General features: G+C 45.5%; 1 non-coding gene across 1 annotated transcript; it reads right to left on the bottom strand.

Annotated features, from left to right (window-relative positions):
• Positions 1-6,362: 6,362 nt before the first annotated feature.
• LOC126012343 (U6 spliceosomal RNA) lies at positions 6,363-6,465 on the bottom strand. Its single transcript, XR_007496855.1, has one exon. It is a non-coding gene; the product is annotated as a U6 spliceosomal RNA (small nuclear RNA).
• Positions 6,466-6,904: the final 439 nt, after the last annotated feature.

Raw genomic sequence — 6,904 nt, 5'->3', positions numbered from 1 at the left:
TAATGACAGACAAGGGAGACCAGGGGAACAACTGCTATTTTGCTGGAAAAACATTGTTTATTAGATCTGTATGGATCATTTAGAAAATATGCAGTTGGATATCTTTTATGGTCAAAGAAGAAAACCAGTATAAAATGCTTAATTAAAAGCAGAAGGTCACATTTCCCCTCGTAATGAAGGCAGGATCGGGATATTTTCTTTTCCTCCACCCGGGCAGTGGGCAGCCTGCCAAACTGCAAGCCCGGGGTGCCCTGCAGACAGGAGCCTGAAAAGTTAGAGGGCCCAGCTAGGGTGACTCTGCGCTCATCTTTGCTCTAATGTTTGTTGTGGGAATGCTGGGAAGATGCCTATGGGATCACATACTCACCTTCTCCTCTTCCATATATATTGGCTACACCTGGTGATGCTCAGGGCTTACTCCTGGCTCTACATTCAAGAATAACTCCTGGGGCCGGGAAGGTGGCGCTAGAGGTAAGGTGTCTGCCTTGCAAGAGCTAGCCAAGGAAGGATCACGGTTCGATCCCCCGGCGTCCCATGTGGTCTCCCCAAGCCAGGGGCGATTTCTGAGCACTTAGCCAGGAGTAACCCCAGAGCGTCAAACGGGTGTGGCCCAAAACAAAAAACAAACAAAAAAAAAGAATCACTCCTGGCGGTGCTCAGGGTACCATATGGGATGCTGGAAATCAAACCTGGATGAATCATGTGCAAGGCAAGCATGCTACCTGCTGTATAATCACTCCGGCTTCTCCAGGCTATTTTCATTTTCTGTGAAATTGTTGCAGATGACTGCAAATGACCCAATAAGAATGATGTAGGTTAGTTAATCCTCTTGCTGGCTGATGTGAAGGCAGGAGGAGAGAGATGGTATTAAGATGTCAGCTGGGGCAGTGCTGGGAAAAAGTGTGGAATTGGTGAGCACCTACATGGACAGCCCTGGCATCTTACCAGTCCCATGAGGTGGTGGTGAAATGGGACCTAAGTTCCACTGATTCTGCTCCCTTAATTCCTTAGAGAGCTGTGGAACTCAGGCTGAAGGGAGGAATTGTTCTTTGCATGAAAGGAAAGGATATTTGCCTTTCCTCCCAGGAAAGGATTTCAGGAGATGAATAGTGATGTAATAATGGGTTTTGTAGGGCCAGAGAGATAGCACAGCGGTAGAGCATTTGCCTTGCACGCAGCTGATCCAGGATGGACAAAGGTTCGAATCTTAGCATCTCATATGGTCCCCCGTGTCTATCAGGAGTGATTTTTGAGCACAGAGCCAGGAGTAAAGTCTCAGTGCTGCTGGTGTGGCTCAAAAACAAACAAACAAACAAAAACAAAAACAAAACAAAATAAATTGGCTTTGTAGGGAAATTTGCTTAGAAAAATGTGAGGGGAGAGAGACCAATATTTGTTCAAAGGAGAATGTGGCCATCTCCAGAGTGGAGGAAGCCCCAGATATGTACCAGACAGACCAGCAGCACTTCCTCCAGATGGAGAAAGTGAACCAAAAAAGAAAGTGCACATGGGGTTGGAGCCATAGTACAGTGGGGAGGGTACATGGCCCATCTAGTTGCCCTCACCGGCATCATATATGGTCCCCGGAGCCCGCCAGGAGTGAACTCTGGGTGCAGAGCCAGCAGTAAGCCCTGAGCACCATCTGGTGGGACACCCCACCCCAACAGAAAAAAATCCACATCCCAGGCAGTGATGTGGGGAAATGCATCCTCTGCTCTGTTACTGTGCAAAGACAGTTTCCCCAAAGTCTGTTGCTAGGTAGTTGCCAAGAAGAGAGCCTAGAGCTGTGGACCATCTTCTCTGGCACTCTTAGCCTTGTCTTGGTTCCAGCAGTGCAGCCTCTCCTACCCAGGGACTCCAGCCATTCTCTGAGCTTGGACTGAAATCTTGGTGGTTTTTTCCTGGTGCATCTGGTGTCTCAAAGGCTTTCCTGCTCTTAGGCAGCCTTAGATTCCAGACAGTGTCTTTCCCAATATATATGACCTGCCCCTTTGTTTTTATTGCCTAGAACAGAACGTTTGCTCCTTGGTCACTTTATTAGAATGGCCTGTTTGCAGTAGAAGGCTCTGAACATGAGGTTAAAAGCTGCAAGAAATATGGGTCTGCGTCTCTTTCTTCTTGGTGCATCCCTTGGGGATGCCTCAAGCTCTTACCTATGAGACATCAGGACATGAAGCAGGTTAAGACCAGGTGGCTGGGGAGGTAAAGTGTTTTTGGAAAACAGTGGATCATCTGAAAAGATGGTGATATATATTTGAGGGAGACACCTTGGCACTTAGTGTGGGGTCTCACACCTAGCAGGAGGAGGTACCTGCTCAGAGCAGGTTCTACATTTCTCCTGGTGTTTTTGGAACTCTAGTAGCTGAGATCTTCTGGCTAGAGAACTTCCTGGGACTTTCTCATTCTTTTTTTTTGGGGGGGGGGCACACCTGGCAGCACTCAGGGCTTACTCCTGGCTCTATGCTCAGAAATTGCTCCTGGCAGGCTTTGGGGACCAAATGGAATGTTGGGGATCAAACCCGGTAAGTCCCAGATCAAATGCCTTGCTGTTGTTCTATTACTCTGGCCCTAAATTTCGCATAAATTTTTCATTTCAGCATGCAACCAGGTATGCACAGAGGGATTACTGAATGCTTTTTGGATCTTGAATTTTTTTAAATTTTTTATTTGTTGTTTTTTTACTCTCCACTCCCTATTTATTCATTTATTTATTTGTTCATTATTAGTTATTTTTCTGGGCCATACCCAGTGGCACTTAGGAGTTACTCCTGGTTCTGCACCCAGAAATCACTCCTGGCTGGTTCTGGGTACTATATAGGACCCCAAGGACTGAACCTGGGTGTGCCACATGCAAGGCAAATACCCTACCTGCTGTGCTATCGCTCCAGCCACAGGATCTTAGATTTTTTTTAAAAATTCCTTAACTATGATATATCTTTAATTATGTTGCTCATATTTTGTTATTCCGTTTTTGTCTACTTAAATAATATTCTTAATAAAGAGTCTTAAATATTGTTATTGTTATTATTGAGTTTTAGGTCACATTAACAGTGCCCAGAGATCACTCCTGTATACTCAGGGAACTATATGTGGTGCTGTGGATCGAACCCACGTCAACTATATTCAAGGCAGACTTACATCTTCTATATTATCCCTTTGCTCCAGAAAACCCTGTCAGAAACATTTTAAGGGTCAGAAAATAGCCTTGTAGGACTAGTTTGTATGCTTTGCATATAAAAGCTCTGGGCTTGAACCCTAGCACTACGTGGTCCTCTAAGCATTGCTGGGAGAATTGCCAAGAGTGGTCACCTGTCTTGTATGTAGCTATAGTGATTGTAATTTGCACTCAAAGCCTGACACCACTAGGGTGATTTCTGAACTCAGAACCATGTGTGTTCTCTCAAAGTAGAAATAACAGAGTGATGATCCTCTCTAGACAATATTCAGTGTGCCAGCAGCCATTCCCAGCCATACCCAGCCACAGGTCTGAATGGCTCTGTGCTGCACTCTGGGACAGAGGCTGGTATGATGTGTGGTGGGAGAGGATGAACTTGGTACCAGAATTTGAAGTTACACAGAGTGCATGTCAGACCTTGCTCTAGATTTGTGAACTTGCTTTTCAGATGAAGAGATGAGAACTTTGCACTTTCACTATTTGGATTTTTTCCCTCCTCCCTCTTTACTTCCCTTCACAGCTGTAGCATTAAATAATTAAGGATGGGGCTGGATGGAGGTGGATGGATGGAGGGATCTTTCTTTGCCACCCCAGGCCACGTGGCTCCGCAATCCCCATTCAGTTGTCGGGTTCCAGGTTTAGGTGAATGACGGAAACAGACTTATTCAGAAACAGGCATCAGGAAGCATCAGCTTTATTCATGCCCTATTCACCACATGTGTGTGGCTTATATTATAACCTTTCAAGCACAGCCATTCTTCGCTAGCCCTGCATCTTAACTTCTTTCAGCCATCTTCCCTTTCACCTCCATGCTGGCCCAAGACCAGAGAGAGCCAGCCCAAAGCCCTAATCCTCTCTGGTCCATACCTTATCTACCTTTTTCAAGACCCTTCCCAGGAATGGGCGGGGTCTTGCAGGTAAGTTCAAGTTACCTAGGGAGAAAGGGTGGGGGATGAGGCTTCAACAGCTTTGTGGATGCTGTCCTTGCAGTCTTGGGGGTTCCACACATTCCTTGTGGGGGTGCTTGCATGCATTTTGGGGGTTTGTGGTGATCTGAGCTGCAGTGCTCACACATTTCACCATGGTGTTCAAGCTAAACTGCAATAAGCATGGAGGTTTGAACCCCTTTAGTGCGGTGCTTAGTCACTCCTCCTAGGGGGTCTAAGGCAATGTTTGTTATGTTCTTTGTGGGTCATTTCTTTGCAGTGCTCATGCCATTTCAGCTGCAGTGTCCTGGAAGTTATTGATGGCATTAGGGTTACAGACAAGAGAGCTGCCAGGACTGTGCTGGGTGCAGGTGGAAACTGTGAGGATTTGAATTCATGACCACCGTCTTGGGAAGCGAAAGCTATGAGCCTCTGGGCTCAGGCTTTGTATTTTTTAGGAGAATCAGAATCTGTCATATAAGGATAGTCATAATGATCCTTTTGGTCTATCCTTCTCTAGAGTACTTCCCTAGGTTAAGATTCTTAATTGAAACAAGTGTTCCAGGGATGAAAGAGTCCAGCGGGTAAGGCACTTGCCTTGCATATGGCCAACTCAGATTTAGTACTGGCATCCCAAATGGTCCCCTGAGCCTACTAGGAATGATTCCTCAGTGCAGAGGAGTAACCCATGAAACTCGAAACCTTGGGGCATCTTTGGAGAGTCTAGTGAGCATGGAAACATTTCCGCAAGACTTTGCCATGTTTGTTTGTTTGGTAACTCCTCTCTCTTAGCCTCCCTACTGTATCCCGACTTTCTCCCAACTGTATCTGAACAGGGATTAAGTTCCCTGGAACTAGTCCATAGTTCAGACTTTGAACTAGGGAGAGATTTGGCTTGGTAATAGAGTTCCTGCTTCATATGTGAGAGGCCAGAATTTGATCCCTGAATGCACATACAAACACAGATAGAAACATAATACACACAATCACATAGGTACATAGACACACAGACATACATGCACACAAATGGGGGCCGGGGAAATAGCTTGAAGGGTAGGAGCACATGCTTACATGCAGAGTCCTGGGTTCAATTCTTAGCACCTCAAATCTCTTGAGCCCCATGGGGGTGTGCCCTTAAACAGAGCATGCTGAAAATTTACCTCCAAATACCCCCCAAAAACTTTGATCTGAATTCTTGGTGTTTTGGGTCTTAGCTTCTCTGTCTTTCATATGGAATGAATTTGGTAAATCATTTTTTTTTTCCATTGGCTTCAGGAAGTTCGGTGAAAATTTGTAACTCAGTATTTGTTTCCAGCTTAAAATTAAGTGACTTTCCTGTCTTTCGATGTTTTTTTTTTCCCAATTTCTAACTGATAAATGACATGAGACTTAACATAGTCATCATTTTTGTTGCAAATCACTTTTACTATTATTGTTGTTATTATTACAAGTCACTTCAAATTCAGTCTCATTGAGATTCAGTCTCGTTGAGATCAGTATTACTATAGACAAAAGAATATAGAGGCCTGAGAAGATAGTTTTGGTGGGTTTGGCTGATCCCAGCACCACAGCATTGAATAGTCTCATTTGGGTGACCAAATATCCTCAGGAATAGCTCTGAAGACCCAGAAATAGCCTCAAAGAGAATACTAAAACAGCATTGCTTCAGAGGCCCCTAACCAATCACCCTCTACATGTTACTAATAATATGAGTAATTATTGTAGTACCATGAAGAATGTTAGCGGGACAGGGACAAGGGTCTGCTGATCCCGTAATTCTGCCACACTTCTCCTTCTCCAGCTCTTCCTGTCTGTAGTCCACCAGGTTCCAGGTCTCAGGGTTCCCAGCTTGGAGCCTTAGAATTTACATCTGGTTGGTACGAGGTGACATAGAGATAGGGGAGAGTGGAGACAAGCCAGGACAGACTGAGCACACTCACCCTGGCAATGTGGGGTTCAGCTCTCTGGCTTCCAACCACTTTGGTGTACACTTGTCTTTGGAGGTGCTTTCTTAAAAATTCCATTTATGAGTTTATTATTTTTTATTTTTGATAATAATTTCCTTTCTCTTTTGCGGGGGTTTGAGCCACACCTGGAGGTGTTCAGAAGTTACTCCTGGCTCTGCACTCAGAAGTCGCTCCAGGCAGGTTCCCTGCTATATGGGATGCAGGGAATCAAATCCAGTCAGTCCCAGGTCACTGCATGTAAAGCAAATGCCCTACCGCTGCACTAGCATTTTGGTCCCATGATAATAATTTCTTTAAAAATATGAACTCTTCACAAACCGGTGTGTCATCCCTGCACAGGGGTCATGTTAATCTTCTCTGTATTATTCTAATTGTAGTATATGTGCTGCTGAAGCGAGCTATTTGGGGTTGTTTTTTGCATGGGGACCCATTGATGAAGGAGCGCTGGGCTTCTCAGGCAAGGTGCAGCCATGTCGGGGGACCCTGGTGCCATTTCTGCTGCAGGCAGGATATCAGAGGACAGATTCATCATTTCCACTCAATGGGGCTTTGGATGTTGACATAGGGCATGCTGCCTTCTGGGATCCCTGTGTCTTCTCAAGTTCTGTAATGGGTACTCCAGCTCACTCCTCATTTTCTCAGCCCATTGCATGCTGGCCTTAGCCCCTCTCTCATGTAGCACTGAGTTTTGCATTCCCTGCTATGCACTTCTTGGGGCAGGACAATGCACAATTGTCCCCTCAAGTCCAAGTTCATGGTCGAGCACACTGGGATCCTGGGAGGATTCTTGACTGTCTTGATGGGCTTCCACAAGTATTTGCCATCTCTCAGCTGAG

This window comes from Suncus etruscus, chromosome 6, assembly GCF_024139225.1.
Source record: "Suncus etruscus isolate mSunEtr1 chromosome 6, mSunEtr1.pri.cur, whole genome shotgun sequence".
Classification (NCBI taxonomy): Eukaryota; Metazoa; Chordata; class Mammalia; order Eulipotyphla; family Soricidae; genus Suncus; species Suncus etruscus.
The sequence above is the reverse complement of the archived record's forward strand: the minus strand, read 5'-3'. Positions and strand labels throughout refer to the sequence as shown.